General features: G+C 40.1%; 1 protein-coding gene across 1 annotated transcript in view; it reads right to left on the minus strand.

The window, feature by feature from the left end:
• Positions 1-18489, minus strand: part of Aoah (acyloxyacyl hydrolase) — a 222352-nt gene that overhangs the window by 143700 nt on the left and 60163 nt on the right. The gene's annotated exons all lie outside the window — the stretch shown is intronic.

Here is an 18489-nt window from a genome sequence, read left to right on the forward strand (position 1 = left end):
TCCTCTCAATCCATGAGCCAAAATTACCCCTTTCTTCCTCAAGGAAAAGCATATCTCAAGGAGAAAATAGGTAATATAACCACCAGTACGACTGAGTACTACTTTTGTCTTCCCCACTTTCATGACTTTAAAAAAATGTTCAATTCTATGTGTATGGGTATACTGTGTGTGTGTGTGTGTGTGTGTGTGTGTGTGTGTGATTTGTATATGGATGCAGGTATGTAAGTGGCATGTGCATGTGTGGTCAGAGGACAACTTTTGGGAGTTAGTTTTCTCCTCCCACTATGAATTCTAGGGATCGAACTTGGGTCATCAGGCTTCCATATCATCTTGTAGACCTTACTTCCTATTATATAGAAAACATGGCATATATTTTATTACTAAACTTAGTGATAAACTTTATATAGTCAGATATATTAAATTTACAAAGTCCGAAGAAACAATTCTCAACCCCACTTTGTAAATGAGACCACGAAGACCCAGTGTTGCCAAGGAAGTTGTTAAAGGCTTTATAGACAATATCTGTTTCCTTTGAGTCCCTCTGTTGTACTGTTTGAGCATACACACAACTCTCCAGTGCAAATATTTTTCACTCCAAGGTCTAACCATATTGATAGGATGCTAGCATGTTACCTAAACAAATAATTTCTGGTAAAAAGAAACAGGTCATCAGATTGTATGATCCATTATAGTTTTCTAATAGTAGTGTTTTGTTATTATTATTATGATATGATGATGCCATTTTTCTATTTGCCCTCAAATTGTTAAATAAACCTTGCCTATTGTTAGACAATTAAGCAGTTTGTGTGCTTATTGTTTTCTTTTTTTTGTACCTGTTTTGTTTTGTTATCAATTTTCATCATAATCCATTGAGGAATAGGACGCTTTTGCTTTTTTTTAATCTTTATTAACTTGAGTATTTCTTATTTACATTTCGATTGTTAGTCCTCTTCCCAGTTTCTGAGCCAACATCTCCCTAACCCCTCTCCGTCCCCTTCTATATGGGTTTCCCCTCCCCACCCTCCCCCCAATAATCACGTTCATTAGGTGTTCAGTCTTGGCAGGACCAAGGGCTTCCCCTTCCACTGGTGCTGTTACTAGGCTATTCATTGCTACATATGCAGTTGGAGCCCAGGGTCAGTCCATGTATAGTCTTTGGGTAGTGGCTTGGTCCCTGGAAGCTCTGGTTGCTTGGCATTGTTGTTCACATGGGGTCTCGAGCCCCTTCAAGCTCTTCCAGTCCTTTCTATGATTCCTTCAACGGGGGTACCCTTCTCAGTTCAGTGGTTTGCTGCTGGCATTCGCCTATATATTTGCTGTATTCTGGCTGTGTCTCTCAGAAGAGATTTACATCCGGTTCCTGTCGGCCTGCACTTCTTTGGTTCATCTATCTTATCTAGTTTGGTGGGTGTATATGTATGGGCCACATGTGGGGCCGGCTCTGACTGGGTGTTCCTTCTGCCTCTGTTCTAAACTTTGCCTCCCTATTCCCTGCCAAGGGTATTCTTGTTCCCCTTTTAAAGAAGGAGTGAAGCATTCACATTTTGGTCATCCTTCTTGAGTTTCATGTGTTCTGTGCATCTAGGGTAATTCAAGCATTTGGGCTAATAGCCACTTATCAATGAGTGCATACCATGTGTGTTTTTCTGTGATTGGGTTACCTCACTCAGGATGATATTTTCCAGTTCCATCCATTTGCCTATGAATTTCATAAAGTCATTGTTTTTGATAGCTGAGTAATATTCCATTGTGTAGATGTACCACATTTTCTCTATCCATTCCTCTGTTGAAGGGCATCTGGGTTCTTTCCAGCTTCTGGCTATTATAAATATGGCTGCTATGAGCATAGTGGAGCATGTGTCTTTGTTATATGTTGGGGCATCTTTTGGGTATATGCCCAAGAGAGGTATAGCTGGGTTTTCTGAGGAACCTCCAGACTGATTTCCAGAATGGTTGTACCAGTCTGCAATCCCACCAACAATGGAGGAGTGTTCTTCTTTCTCCACATCCTCGCCAGCATCTGCTGTCACCTGAGTTTTTGATCTTAGACATTCTCACTGGTGTGAGGTGAAATCTCAGGGTTGTTGTGATTTGAATTTCCCTTATGACTAAAGATGTTGAACATTTCTTTAGGTGTTTCTCAGCCATTCGGCATTCCTCAGCTGTGAATTCTTTGTTTAGCTCTGAACTCCATTTTTTAATAGGGTTATTTGTCTCCCTGCAGTCTAACTTCTTCAGTTCTTTGTATATTTAGGATAAAAGCCCTCTATCAGTTGTAGGGTTGGTAAAGATCTTTTCCCAATCTGTTGGTTGTCCTTTTGTCCTAACAACAGTGTCTTTTGCCTTACAGAAGTTTTGCAGTTTTATGAGATCCCATTTGTCGATTCTTGATCTTAGAGCATAAGCCATTGGTGTTTTGTTCAGGAAATTTTCTCCAGTACCCATGTGTTCGAGATCCTTCCCCACTTTTTCTTCTATTAGTTTGAGTGTATCTGGTTTGATGTGGAGGTCCTTGATCCACTTGGACTTAAGCTTTGTACATGGCACAAAAGTGCGCGCGCGTGCATGGGAGCGTGCGCGTGCATGTGTGAGTGTGAGTGTGTGTGTGTGTGTGTGTGTGTGTGTGTGTGTGTGTGTGTGTGTATGTATGAGAGCAGTTGTCAAGGTACAGTTTAGAGGAAAACTTGTTGGAGTCAGTTCAACTCTTCTACCATGTGGGTCCTATGGGTTATCAGGCTGGAGGCCAGCACCTTTACCAGCTGACCTACCACCCTGGCTATTTGTTTATTTATTTATTTATTTATTTATTTATTTATTTATTTATTTATTGCTACTGTAACAAATTACCTTAAATGTGGTTTAAGAATGAGAATTTATTCTCTTGTAATTTTTGAGGTCAGAAATTCAGGCTAAGTTAGAGTGTCAGCAAGGCATGTGCCTTCTGTACAGACCCAAGGAGAACCTTTTCTTTAGTTCTTCCAGCTATTAGTGTTGACATATTGTCTGATGACCTCATCACTTCATTCCCTACCTCTATTGACCCATTTTCCTCCCCTTCTCTAGTCTCTGTTTTTTTTTCTTTTCTTGTATGTGTATATATACATATATGTGTGCCTATTCATGTGTCTCTACATGTAGAGTCAGAGGACAACCTTGGTCTCAGAAGCTATTTGCCTTGGCTTTTGAGACAAGGTCTCTTATTCAATGGCACTCACTGATTAGACTAGGCCTCCTGGTCAGTGATCACCAGAGAACCACTGTTCTTGCCTTTTTTGTTACCGTATTGCAGCCTTAGTGTGCCAGGCCTTACATGCATTCTCGGGTTTTAATTTTTACGTGACAAGCATTTCTGATTCTGATGTTTGCCTCCTGTAAGGATCCTGTGCTTATGTTGGACTGACACAAATAATCCAAGATAATCCCCCTTTCCAGAGATCTAAATCACATTCAAAACTTTCTTTTTCCATAAAATGCACCATATTTACAGTCTCTATGTACTAGGGTACAGATTCTTCATGGAGGTACAGAAAGGGGATTATCATTTCTACCCTGCTCTTTATTCAGTTAATAACTGTTGAGTGGTTAATATATTCAGGGAACTGTGTTAGGAAATTGCTAGAAATGGCACAGCTAGACTCTGCCTCTTCTCATGGAGTTTATACCTGAATGGGAGACAGATGTTAAATAATGACATGATTACTTACTTCATTCCTAGTAAGTGGTAGAAAGGTAGACTGAACACAATGGGAAGGTATCACACAGGACCTGGCTCTACTTGGTGCTTTAGAATACATTTCCAGGAGGAGATGATTTGCAATTGGAACTCAGATGTAGATGACTCGCCATGAGAAGACAAGGAACAAGAGAAGTCATTAAAATTCTAAGGCTCAAAAGATCTTTTACAACTATTCAAATTTATCATGATGATAAGCTTTCTGGAGCTAAGAAGGGAAAGTTTTCTTAGAGGTAGTTTTCATTCCTGAAATCCTCAAGAACACGAGAGGAACATTTTTCCTTCATGAGATGTTGTCTTTTTATTATTCACATAAAAGTAAAAATAGTAAAGTCCCTCCAGTAATATGTACACAGTGACTACAACTATAAACAATCATGCCTTCCAATTATTACATTCACAATGACTATAAATAAAAACAATCATACCTTCCAGTAATGTATACACAGTGGTTATGGAAACTATACTTTCACTTCTCAGATATAGATGGGGATTTTTTTTTCTTTTGGTTTTTGGAGACAGAGATTTTTTTGTGTAACCCTGGAACTTGCTCTGTAGACCAGGCTGGCCTTGAACTCACAGAGATCTGTCTGCCTCTGCCTCTGGAGTACTGGAGTCATGCCCCACTTGACTACCTGGGATTTACTTTTTACCATTTCGTTTTATAGATTTGGTGACCTCCTCTTATGTCTTCTGGTTCTTGAGTGTTTTCTATTTGGCACTGTGGCATTACCAGTACTTAGCAATTTACTCAGAATTGTAACCAAGTGCTGCTACACTTATAGAATACCCCTAAAGAGCACTGTATTAAAGACTTGGAATATAATGAGTGGTTTTAGGTGGTTTTGGACATACCCTTGAAAGGGATGATTGCAGGACCCTGATCTCTAGGACCCTGTGACAGCCTGGCAATCATATGGCTTTACTGTATGCTCTAGTCATGATTTTTCACCACAAACCTAGAGCAACAAAGTCAATTGATCATGGACTGAAATCACCAAAATCATGAGTCAAAACAAGAAATGATTTTTAGAAAAATCTTGAATATTACATAAAAACTTTCTCCCCTGAGTTCTTCTGATTTCTTGTACATACATGAAGTCAAGGATAAATTATTGGTATCATTGTTTTTCTTCCAAGATTGTTAACATTTTCTTGAGTTTAGTGGCATCCAAATAAGCCTGTAAGGAAATCTTAGTGGATAAATTCTGTAAAATTCTAAATCTGGATTTAAAAAAAAATCCGTCTTGGCTTCTGTAGTGAGATCCCTCAGATGCTTAGAGAAAGGATTGAGGAGTGAAGCATGTCCCACCAGTGTTTTATGCTGTGTCACAAGCATTCCTCAAATGTTTATGGAACAGTTTAATTTAGTAGCTTTTGGTATTTCTGAGATAACGTATTGCTTAATGATCATCAAAGACTTATGTGGCAGCAAATACATGAGAAACAAAGGGACTCTCATTTTAAATTTTGCCTTTTAATGATGGAAAAAAAAGTGAATGAATTTTTTCTTCTAAGTTTTGGTTCTTTGAATTTTTTTTTCTTCCAATAAATGACCTGTGGGTGGTACTTAGCCATTTTGCTTCTTACTGATTTTTAAGAGTGCTTTGGATGACAGAAAAATATTTCTTTCTGTGCATATTATAAAAACATCTTTCAGGTTTTCCAATTGTCCTTTGGCCTTGCGTATATGGTAGATATATTAATATTTTTCTTTCAGACTTCTTGGTCACACAATATAAGTAAAACTTCTCAGGTTTTTCTTTGTTTATGGTATGGCTCCAAACTTTCTCATTCAAACTTTGGATTATCTGGAATTTGTTTTGGTATCATGAACAAGTAAACATATAACTTAATGCCACCCTAATACATATGCATACACACACACACAAACCACATCTAGTATTTAATTCTAAGATGTAAGTAAAGAGTCCATGTTTTACCATTGGTTTCAAATGCTGTTTTAATAAAAAGATATCCAAAACATATTGGGATTTAGTTCTGGACACCATATTCTGTTCTATTTTAGGCTGACCTTCTGTTTCTAAATGCCATTTCTTTGTCTATTACATTGTTTTAAAATACTTGGGAAGTTTTAAAATGTTGTCAATTAAAACACAGCAAACAACTTTCTCAACATTTTCTGCACATGTCATATTAGGGCACTGTAAAAGTTATGGAAGATTTTGATAAACCAAGGTTGGATTTCCTCTTATTATTGACTCCTAATGTGTACCTATTATATAGTAACAGCTTTGGAAATGTCCATTATGTGAAAAAAAATGTCACCATGTATGTCTTGAAACCAGTTGGCTTCTTCCAATATGCTTTCGATTAGTCTTATTTCTGGTCTCAGTACCCAGAGGTCTAGCAGGCATTCAGGCATAGTCATGGGTTTAGTTAATTCGGCCCAATTTAATTTGAAACACTAACTCTGCTAGAATATTAAGGAACCAAATGAAGTTCAAGGGTTGTAAATTATGTTTTCTCTTCCTTTTAGAAATGTCATTGGATTTTTTAAAATATTTTGCCAACAGTAGTGAGCAGCTACTGCACATGAAGAAACTCCAGTGCTGATGGTCAGATACTTAGCTTTTTCCATACTTAATAGTGTATATTTTCATCATTTCAATGCATAAGAAAATCCTCCTCAGTCATTGTGCACAGTTAAAGGCAAAACAAATAGAAGTCAGAGAGGGTCATCAAATATCAAACAGGACAGAGAAAATGATTCTGTCTAGTTTGGGGTTAGAGCTATTATCGTTTAGATTGTGTGTAGGGGAAGTCATGCAGCTTCCAGTGTGATGTTGATGAGAGAATTGATTCTATTTCCTTGACATAGGGATTCTGTTAAGCTGAGAACATTTAATTCATTTTTTTTCTCAGCATCTATCACAAGATGGTAAGTCCTGATTACAGTGATGAAAGGACACATGCAAACATGAGAGACTGGGTCTTAAAAAACAGACATGAGTTAAAGAAACACACACACACACACACACACACACACACACACACACACGTCTCAAAACTGATATTAGAATCAGAGATACATTATCTTGATTCAGAACAAAGAACAATTGCTGATTACTAGAAAATCTTTGGTTGTGAATAAGCAGAATAGTATTTTCCAATCCTTGCCGATTTTGTTTTATTTTTGATCCATGGCTTCATTTCTCCAATCACCATTTATTGAATACCTATTAGATTCTAAGAGCTGCTGCAGCTCTGTGAATATGCTTCAGAAAGTCTTGTTCAAGTGTAGGCTTCCCAGTGCACTGGATGCCACAACAGGAAAATAACAAGGAGATAGGCTCTGAAGGCCTAACTGTGGCCTGGGTCAAAATGACTCACAAAAGTCATTCTTACAAAGGGAAGAATAGATGGTCATAGATTTTCTAGGAGCTTAGCTGCAGGAAGGCACAAATCTAAGACTGCAATGAAAACATTTTCTGGGCCACACTGAGTTTATGAAAATGCAGGATGTGCTGGGAGTACCAATACCAACATGTTTGAGCAAGAAGCAGAGAGATACAAGCAACATGAAAGCTTGGGTATTCATATTTTGCAGATAACTCTGGGTTCAGTAGCCCACTTATTTAATATTTACCTATGGGGGTATCTTTAGTGTGCCATTTCATGCTAGACAGTAGAGACACATAGCTGGACAGGTATAGCTCCAGCCTTACACCCTCATAACCCAGCATTTAACACTTAGGAAGCCACTGGAACTGTTCAAGGAAGGATTAGGAAGAGTTTGGCAAAGCCTTCGTGATTGAGTGGAAATCAAGGAATGGCTTGGGGAAAGGATGATGAGGGTAAGTGAAGATTTGATTTTGGATATCTGGACTGTTAGCAGATAATAAACAAAAGGAAGGATATTGAGAGGGACAATGCTTTCAAGTCGTCAACAATAGCTTTCAAACCTAGGCTCCAGTACAACAGCTCTCACCTTTCTGTGCTCAGAAGAAGCTGTGTAGACTGCAGATACAGTGCCAAGGAAGACACTTAGTGATGTTCAAGAGTCAGAACACGGGGCTGTAGGCCCTGAGATGTGGCCCCAAACCTGATTCCCATTCTAGTGTAAGTTGACTATTTTGAACATTGGAATATTCTACCAAGACTGGAGTAATCCTCACAAAGAAGCAAACATTTATTCAGCACTGCTCTTCCTATCTGATTGAGTTTATCAACAAACATTGCAAAATGCTTACAGGTCACCATTGCCAGGAATGAGACAGTGAGGAAGAAAGACATCTTCCCACCTCCAGACTGTGAAAGATTTAAGATGCCGCTGTGAAAGAGCTGAAAAGGAGACCTTTCCCAATCAGAGTGGTCTGGTTGGTGGTGGATGAAGATGGAGTACTTTAACACAGAGCTACAGGACACAGTATCCTCTAAACTGGGAGCTAAGAGACATTTTTAGACAGAGGACCATCCCCCTCAACTCAGGTATTACAGCAGGTAAGGTGGAGGAAAGAGGGCAATTTCTACTTTTCTTCAAAGATCTCTGGCTTCCTGTGGAAGAGCTCAGCAGGCAGCTCTCTTACTTTCTTGGAGCTTATCCTTCCTCTCAGGCTCCTTCTCCTCCCCGAACTCTTTTGAAAGAACTGTCTGTCCTCTATATATTTACTAGCAGCCCCCTCCAACAGCCATTTGCATCTCTATTGTCTGTGGAATACTGCTCTACAAAACTCCTTTTACATCAATAATTTTTGACTATAGTAAAAGAAAAGACTACTCTTTAGAAGCTAAGAGACTTTAGAGAAGTCTTTATGAAACAGAAATCCTAACTGTCCTGGCTATTGACTATGGTTAAGGAGATATCAGTGTGACCAGATCAACATCCAGGTATATGGCAAGTTCTTAATAAATGTTCCTTGAAGCATGACTAAATGGATAACTGGCGAGTAGACTGATGAGTGTGGTACATTGGTATGCTTGTGTAAAATTACTAAACATTAAGCTCTTCAGTTTATTTTCTTATAACTAAAGCCAAAGCTGTCTCTGGCCCTGAGCAGTCACTACTGTGAACATGTTCCAGTCTATGCTAAACACAGGGAAGCTGGGTTCACTTCCTACTCACAACTTGAGTTGAGACTTTCAGTCTCATCTGTAGAATGTGCTTGGAAATAAATGTTTGGTTACTGCATTCCAGGACTAACTCAAGTGCTATGGCTTTCTGTCTTCTCTTCTCCATCTCCCTCCCCAGGGAGCTCCTAAGGTTTACATCTTGCTTGCCCTAGGCTTCTGTTTTTAGTCCTAAGTCTGTGCCGCCCAAGAACTTGAATTAGAGGAGATAGCCTATATTTGCACATAAAATAAAGTCCTCAGGCAATGTGCTTATTTTCCAGCCACACAAGAATTTATCACGTCACTTTCATATAATTGAAGTTCAGACTCACTCCTCCCCATAACAATGTATGTTATCGTTTCAGAAACGAGATCCCAAAAGAACTCCCTGTGTACCCAATCCATCCTTTCAGTACCCAAGAGCTTCTGGCTCCTGTGAAACAGAATTACCATGGAAGCTTCTTGGAAGTCTGCCTGCTTCCTAAGACAGTGAGCTTCCTCCAGGCAGAGAATGAGAAGGACATAGCTCCATGGAGGTGGTGAAGGTGTGCTATTTAAATGTAATTTTCTTTTAATGTGGATTGGGGTCAGGGGACAGGGAGGTCAAACTTGCATGTGCATTTGGTATGTTGGTAAATGTGAGAGGTGTCTGTAGCACATTTACAGTGGTTGTAATTGAGACTGGTCTACTAAAGGTGACAGTCTGCTGGGAGTTTCTGGACTGAAGATCCCAGAGGGTACAATTGGGGTAGGAAGAGGTACAGTTGAATGTTAGTTTGTAAACTGTGGCATGAGAGGCAGGCTTTGTACACACAAGCATACACACACACACACACACACACACACACACACACACATCCTCCACAATGCTAGTTGTATTTTTGTTTTGAATGCGAAGAAAGGGTGATGGAATACACCCCTAAAAGACTGTCCGTGTGGTCTTCGCAATGCAGACCAGCTCATTTTATTTACTTCTGCCTTCTCTCATTCCCCCTTCACCAATCACTTATACCCAAGCCACTCCCCATGTGCTTACATCCTAATAAGGAAATCCATATAACTACTATCACAGTCTATAAAATATAGACAACAATACCTACTTCATATGATCAACTGAATTGATGCATAGGAAACACTTGTGTCAGTCATTAGCACATTTAAGTTTATCGTTAGTTTATTTATTATTAGTTTATGATGGTGCTTAAGAAGATAATCAGCAGTTTAAGGTGGAGAGTTAGGAATTGTTTTACAGAGAAGGTTGCAGTGCATGTACTATACCCTACCTTACTCAGCATTCAAACTTAGTTTCATCATTTTAAGAATCTCAGGGGACTTATATGTGCCTACAATGGGCAAAGATGTCTAAACCGGAGCCTGCTGTATAATTTAGGGCTGAGTATCTTGTATACACAAGGATGGGTGTTTTGTAGACATAAGGAGATATGAAAACACCACGCACACACATCTGCTAGTGACAAAGAATGATAGTAGTGTTTCCTTTCATGGTTGCATAGCCGATTAGGAGGGACAGTCACAAAAAAAAAAAAAAAAAAAATTCGAGCTCTCTGCTACCAGGCCCCTGGAGGGGAGCTCTCGCCCCGCCTGGTCGGGCGGGCACTCCTGAGGCAGCAGAGCGGAGGAGACCACCAACGCTGCCCACCCCTGCCCACATCCCTGGCCCAGGAGGAAACTGTATACGGCCTCTGGGTACCCGTAGAGGAGGGCCCAGGAGCAGCAGGTCCACTGCGTCTGAGACACCGCACCTGAAGGGACCGACCGGATAAACAGTTCTCTGCACCCAAATCCCATGGGAGGGAGAGCTAAACCTTCAGAGAGGCGGACACGCCTGGGAAACCAGAAGAGACTGCACGCTGCACACAGTACTGATCCCAGAGGAAAACACCAAAAGATATCTGGAACCCTGGTGCACGGAACCTCCCGGAAAGGGCGGCGCAGATCTTCCTGGTTGCTGAGGCCTCGGAGAGCTCATAGGCAACACCCCTCGAGCAAACTTGAGCCTGGGGACCACAGGTAAGACCAACTTTTCTGCTACAAACGACCTGCCTGGTGAACTCAAGACACAGGCCCACAGGAACAGCTGAAGACCTGTAGAGAGGAAAAACTACACGCCCAAAAGCAGAACACTCTGTCCCCATAACTGGCTGAAAGAAAACAGGAAAACAGGTCTACAGCACTCCTGAAACACAGGCTTATAAGACAGTCTAGCCACTGTCAGAAATAGCAGAACAAAGTAACACTAGAGATAATCTGATGGCGAGAGGCAAGCGCAGGAACCCAAGCAACAGAAACCAAGACTACATGGCATCATCGGAGCCCAATTCTCCCACCAAAGCAAACACGGAATATCCAAACACACCAGAAAAGCAAGATCTAGTTTCAAAATCATATTTGATCATGATGTTGGAGGACTTCAAGAAAGACATGAAGAACTCCCTTAGAGAAACACAGGAAAACATAAATAAACAAGTAGAAGCCTACAGAGAGGAATCGCAAAAATTCCTAAAAGAATTCCAGGAAAACATAAATAAACAAGTAGAAGCCCATAGAGAGGAGTCACAAAAATCCCTGAAAGAATTCCAGGAAAACACAATCAAACAGTTGAAGGAATTAAAAATGGAAATAGAAGCAATCAAGAAAGAACACATGGAAACAACCTTGGATATAGAAAACCAAAAGAAGAGACAAGGAGCTGTAGATACAAGCTTCACCAACAGAATACAAGAGATGGAAGAGAGAATCTCAGGAGCAGAAGATTCCATAGAAATCATTGACTCAACTGTCAAAGATAATGTAAAGCGGAAAAAGCTACTGGTCCAAAAACATACAGGAAATCCAGGACTCAATGAGAAGATCAAACCTAAGGATAATAGGTATAGAAGAGAGGAAGACTCCCAGCTCAAAGGACCAGTAAATATCTTCAACAAAATCATAGAAGAAAACTTCCCTAACCTAAAAAGAGAGATACCCATAGGCATACAAGAAGCCTACAGAACTCCAAATAGATTGAACCAGAAAAGAAACACCTCCCGTCACATAATAGTCAAAACACCAAACGCACAAAATAAAGAAAGAATATTAAAAGCAGTAAGGGAAAAAGGTCAAGTAACATATAAAGGCAGACCTATCAGAATCACACCAGACTTTTCACCAGAAACTATGAAGGCCAGAAGATCCTGGACTGATGTCATTCAGACCCTAAGAGAACACAAATGCCAGCCCAGGTTACTGTATCCTGCAAAACTCTCAATCAACATAGATGGAGAAACCAAGATATTCCATGACAAAACCAAATTTACACAATATCTTTCTACAAATCCAGCACTACAAAGGATAATAAATGGTAAAGCCCAACATAAGGAGGCAAGCTATACCCTAGAAGAAGCAAGAAACTAATCGTCTTGGCAACAAAACAAAGAGAAGAAAAGCACACAAACATAACCTCACATCCAAATATGAATACAACCGGAAGCAATAATCACTATTCCTTAATATCTCTCAACAACAATGGCCTCAACTCCCCAATAAAAAGACATAGATTAACAAACTGGATACGCAACGAGGACCCTGCATTCTGCTGCCTACAAGAAACACACCTCAGAGACAAAGACAGACACTACCTCAGAGTGAAAGGCTGGAAAACAACTTTCCAAGCAAATGGTCAGAAGAAGCAAGCTGGAGTAGCCATTCTAATATCAGATAAAATCAATTTTCAACTAAAAGTCATCAGAAAAGATAAGGAAGGACACTTCATATTCATCAAAGGAAAAATCCACCAAGATGAACTCTCAATCCTAAATATCTATGCCCCAAATACAAGGGCACCTACATATGTAAAAGAAACCTTACTAAAGCTCAAAACACACATTACACCTCACACAATAATAGTAGGAGATTTCAACACCCCACTCTCATCAATGGACAGATCATGGAAACAGAAATTAAACAGATTAAACAGAGACGTAGACAGACTAAGAGAAGTCATGAGCCAAATGGACTTAACAGATATTTATAGAACATTCTATCCTAAAGCAAAAGGATATACCTTCTTCTCAGCTCCTCATGGTACTTTCTCCAAAATTGACCATATAATTGGTCAAAAAATGGGCCTCAACAGGTACAGAAAGATAGAAATAATCCCATGCGTGCTATCGGACCACCACGGCCTAAAGCTGGTCTTCAATAACAATAAGGGAAGAATGCCCACATATACGTGGAAATTGAACAATGCTCTACTCAATGATAACCTAGTCAAGGAAGAAATAAAGAAAGAAATTAAAAACTTTTTAGAATTTAATGAAAATGAAAATACAACATACCCAAACTTATGGGACACAATGAAAGCTGTGCTAAGAGGAAAACTCATAGCATTGAGTGCCTGCAGAAAGAAACAGGAAAGAGCATATGTCAGCAGCTTGACAGCACACCTAAAAGCTCTAGAACAAAAAGAAGCAAATACACCCAGGAGGAGTAGAAGGCAGGAAATAATCAAACTCAGAGCCGAAATCAACCAAGTTGAAACAAAAAGGACCATAGAAAGAATCAACAGAACCAAAAGTTGGTTCTTTGAGAAAATCAACAAGATAGATAAACCCCTAGCCAGACTAACGAGAGGACACAGAGAGTGTGTCCAAATTAACAAAATCAGAAATGAAAAAGGAGACAGAACTACAGATTCAGAGGAAATTCAAAAAATCATCAGATCTTACTATAAAAGCCTATATTCAACAAAACTTGAAAATCTGCAGGAAATGGACAATTTCCTAGACAGATACCAGGTACCGAAGTTAAATCAGGAACAGATAAACCAGTTAAACAACCCCATAACTCCTAAGGAAATAGAAGAAGTCATTAAAGGTCTCCCAACCAAAAAGAGCCCAGGTCCAGACGGGTTTAGTGCAGAATTCTATCAGACCTTCATAGAAGACCTCATACCAATATTATCCAAACTATTCCCACAAAATTGAAACAGATGGAGCACTACCAATTCCTTCTATGAAGCCACAATTACTCTTATACCTAAACCACACAAAGACCCAACAAAGAAAGAGAACTTCAGACCAATTTCCCTTATGAATATCGATGCAAAAATACTCAATAAAATTTGGCAAACCGAATCCAAGAGCACATCAAAACAATCATCCACCATGATCAAGTAGGCTTCATCCCAGGCATGCAGGGGATGGTTTAATACGGAAAACCATCAACGTGATCCATTATATAAGCAAACTGAAAGAACAAAACCACATGATCATTTCATTAGATGTTGAGAAAGCATTTGACAAAATTCAACACCCCTTCATGATAAAAGTCCTGGAAAGAATAGGAATCCAAGGCCCATACCTAAACATAGTAAAAGCCATATACAGCAAACCAGTGGCTAACATTAAACTAAATGGAGAGAAACTTGAAGCAATCCCACTAAAATCAGGGACTAGACAAGGCTGCCCACTCTCTCCCTACTTATTCAATATAGTTCTTGAAGTTCTAGCCAGAGCAATCAGACAACAAAAGGAGGTCAAGGGGATACAGATTGGAAAAGAAGTCAAAATATCACTATTTGCAGATGATATGATAGTATATTTAAGTGATCCCAAAAGTTCCACCAGAGAACTACTACAGCTGATAAACAACTTCAGCAAAGTGGCTGGGTATAAAATTAACTCAAATAAATCAGTAGCCTTCCTCTACACAAAAGAGAAACAAGCCGAGAAAGAAATTAGGGAAATGACACCCTTCATAATAGATCCAAATAATATAAAGTACCTCGGTGTGACTTTAACCAAGCAAGGGAAAGATCTGTACAATAAGAACTTCAAGACACTGAAGAAAGAAATTGAAGAAGATCTCAGAAGGTGGAAAGATCTCCCATGCTCATGGATTGGCAGGATTAATATAGTAAAAATGGCCATTTCACCAAAAGCGATCTACAGATTCAATGCAATCCCCATCAAAATACCAATCCAATTCTTCAAAGAGTTAGACAGAAAAATTTGCAAATTCATCTGGAATAACAAAAACCCAGGATAGCTAAAACTATCCTCAACAATAAAAGGACTTCAGGGGAATCACTATCCCTGAACTCAAGCAGTATTACAGAGCAATAGTGATAAAAACTGCATGGTATTGGTACAGAGACAGACAGATAGACCAATGGAACAGAATTGAAGACCCAGAAATGAACCCACACACCTATGGTCACTTGATTTTTGACAAAGGAGCCAAAACCATCCAATGGAAAAAAGATAGCATTTTCAGCAAATGGTGCTGGTTCAACTGGAGGTCAACATGTAGAAGAATGCTTATCACCCTGTACAAAGCTTAAGTCCAAGTGGATAAAGGACCTCCACATCAAACCAGATACACTCAAACTAATAGAAGAAAAACTAGGGAAGCATCTGGAACACATGGGCACTGGAAAAAATTTCCTGAACAAAACACCAATGGCTTATGCTCTAAGATCAAGAATCGACAAATGGGATCTCATAAAACTGCAAAGCTTCTGTAAGGCAAAGGACACTGTGGTTAGGACAAAACAGCAACCAACAGATTGGGAAAAGATCTTTACCAATCCTACAACAGACAGAGGCCTTATATCCAAAATATACAAAGAACTGAAGAAGTTAGACTGCAGGGAGACAAATAACCCTATTAAAAATGGGGTTCAGAGCTAAACAAAGAATTCACAGCTGAGGAATGCCGAATGGCGAGAAACACCTAAAGAAATGTTCAACATCGTTAGTCATAAGGGAAATGCAAATCAAAACAACCCTGAGATTTCACCTCACACCAGTGAGAATGGCTAAGATCAAAAACTCATGTGACAGCAAATGCTGGCGAGGATGTGGAGAAAGAGGAACACTCCTCCATTGTTGGTGGGATTGCAGACTGGTACAACCATTCTGGAAATCAGTCTGGAGGTTCCTCAGAAAATTGGACATTGAACTGCCTGAGGATCAGCTATACCTCTCTTGGGCATATACCCAAAAGATGCCCCAACATATAAAAAAGACACGTGCTCCACTATGTTCATCGCAGCCTTATTTATAATAGCCAGAAGCTGGAAAGAACCCAGATGCCCTTCAACAGAGGAATGGATACAGAAAATGTGGTACATCTACACAATGGAATATTACTCAGCTATCAAAAACAATGACTTTATGAAATTCATAGGCAAATGGATGGAACTGGAAAATATCATCCTGAGTGAGCTAACCTAATCACAGAAAGACATACATGGTATGCACTCATTGATAAGTGGCTATTAGCCCAAATGCTTGAATTACCCTAGATGCCTAGAACAAATGAAACTCAAGACGGATGATCAAATGTGAATGCAGATCGCTCCTGAGAGACACAGCCAGAACACAGCAAATACAGAGGCGTATGCCAGCAGGAAACCACTGAACTGAGAACAGGACCCCCGTTGAAGGAATCAGAGAAAGAACTGGAAGAGCTTGAAGGAGCTCGAGACCCCATATGTACAGCAACGCCAACCAACCAGAGCTTCCAGGGACTAAGCCACTACCCAAAGACTATACATGGACTGACCCTGGACTCTGACCTCATAGGTAGCAATGAATATCCTAGTAAGAGCACCAGTGGAAGGGGAAGCCCTGGGTCCTGCTAAGACTGAACCCCCAGTGAACTAGACTGTTGGGGAGAGGGCAGCAATGGGGGGAGGGTTGGAAGGGGAACACCCATAAGGAAGGGGAGGGGGGGGGGGATGTTTGCCCGGAAACCGGGAAAGGGAATAACACTCGAAATGTATATAAGAAATACTCAAGTTAATACATCTGAAAAAAAAAAAAAAAGAAATGCAACGTATAGGAGGGCCAAGCCCACTGTGGTCCATGCCATGGTTATATAAAAATTCCGGTAGAACAAGTCTTGGGAAAGAAGTTAGGAAACAAAATTCCTTCACAGCCTCTGTTTCTTTTCTGTCTCCAGGCTCCTGCCTTGCATTCCCAACCCTGGCTTTCCTTCACAATGGACTATAAATGTCAGTGCAAATAAACCCATTCCTCCCCCCAAAAAAAAAATTCAAGATCTAGAATTCAATTTCTACTGACTGAATATTGGTTTTTTTTTTTACCATGATGAAGTAGGAAATTTAAGTAAGTTGAGGGTCATCTATCTGTTCTGAATAATTCCACCAACATGAAATTCAAGAATAAAATTTTATATAAAAGAGCAGATTTACGGGAACATTGCAGTGTAATCTAATATTTAAAATTAAGTGAACATTTTAATGCTATTTGTTCCCGGTGACAGGATTCCAGTTGGTTGTTTTGGAAACACACATAGCAGCTTCAAAAACCCAACTGGTGTCAGGGGTGTGGAGACAACAGTTGCATCTCTGATGGGTGAGGCAAGGTTGCCAGTCCTACTTCTGCTAATTCTTGGGGTGGTGACTTGCAGCACTCTACTAAACCCCTCAGTGTCCCACTTCCTCCCTGTGAGCAAGAGGTGCTAATGGAGCCTGTGTCTTAGGACTGCATAGACATCTAGACAAGATGAAGCATTGCCTCTTCCCCCAGAGTCTGTGGCAAGCCCTCAGGACATGCCAGTTACTGATGTCAAAGAAAAGTTCAATGCAGAGAACTGTGAATCTGGAGGGAATAACCCGTATTTCTGGATTACCTGCAGAAATGCTGGTGATAGACATTTATGGTGGAGGGAGACGATCTGGAGCAGTCCCTGAGGAGAGTGGAAAAAGTTTCTGAGTCAGCTGCAGACAGGGGCTCAGGCTGACTAGCAGCTCAGAATGCCCTTGAGTGGAAGCTGGGCACTTCTAGATGAAATCCTTCCTGTTCAGCCACAGCCAAAAAGGGTTGCTGAAATTTTCCTAAGTCAGCAGCTAAAATGGAGGGTGAGGGCTGACATTTTAAGGTTGAAATTGCAGCACCACAAGGAATGGCAAGAGGTTAAACTGGAGGAGATGAAGAAATGAAATCTGGTGTATAAAATAACTGCAGACAGTATGTTTAAATCAGGTATGTTATTTATGATCAGATCAAGTTGAACATTGTGTGAATAACTGTGGATAAGGTACATATATCATGGTGATTGTGGATGTCACTAAAACCCAAATCACTTGCTGCTAGGATTGAAATCAGAAATGTCCCTAAAGACTTGTCAGTTGACAGCTTTGTCCCCCAAGGTAATGCTCAGAGTTGGAGCTTCAGAGATGTGACTCAATCATGAGGGCTGTGACTTCATCAATGATCCACTTACTGGTGAGCTCATAACTTGACAGGCTACTATAGAGTGAAGAAAATCCCTGATCTAGTTGAAGGAAGAGAGTCTTTGAGGGAGGAAACCTTCCTTCTGGCCCCTTCTCTCTTTGCTTATGTGTCACCATAGTGAGTTGCTTTGCACTTCCCCCTCCCAACTCCGCATCTTGGTGTCTTGTCCCTACATAAACCCATGAACAAAGCCAAGTAGTCATAAGTTGAAACCTTTGGACTATAAGCCCAAGCAATCCTGTCCTCATTTTAAGTTGCTTCTCATAGGTCTTTTGTCAACCTGATAAAAGCTGACTAATATGTTTGCTGTCCTCCACAGAGATACATTGCTTTCTTCCAATACCAAATAGTTGCTATGATAAGACAATATTAATGGGCTATTTGACCACTAGAATTTTTTTCTACTTAAAAATTTCC

Source organism: Rattus rattus, chromosome 14 (genome assembly GCF_011064425.1).
Source record: "Rattus rattus isolate New Zealand chromosome 14, Rrattus_CSIRO_v1, whole genome shotgun sequence".
Lineage (NCBI taxonomy): Eukaryota > Metazoa > Chordata > Mammalia > Rodentia > Muridae > Rattus > Rattus rattus.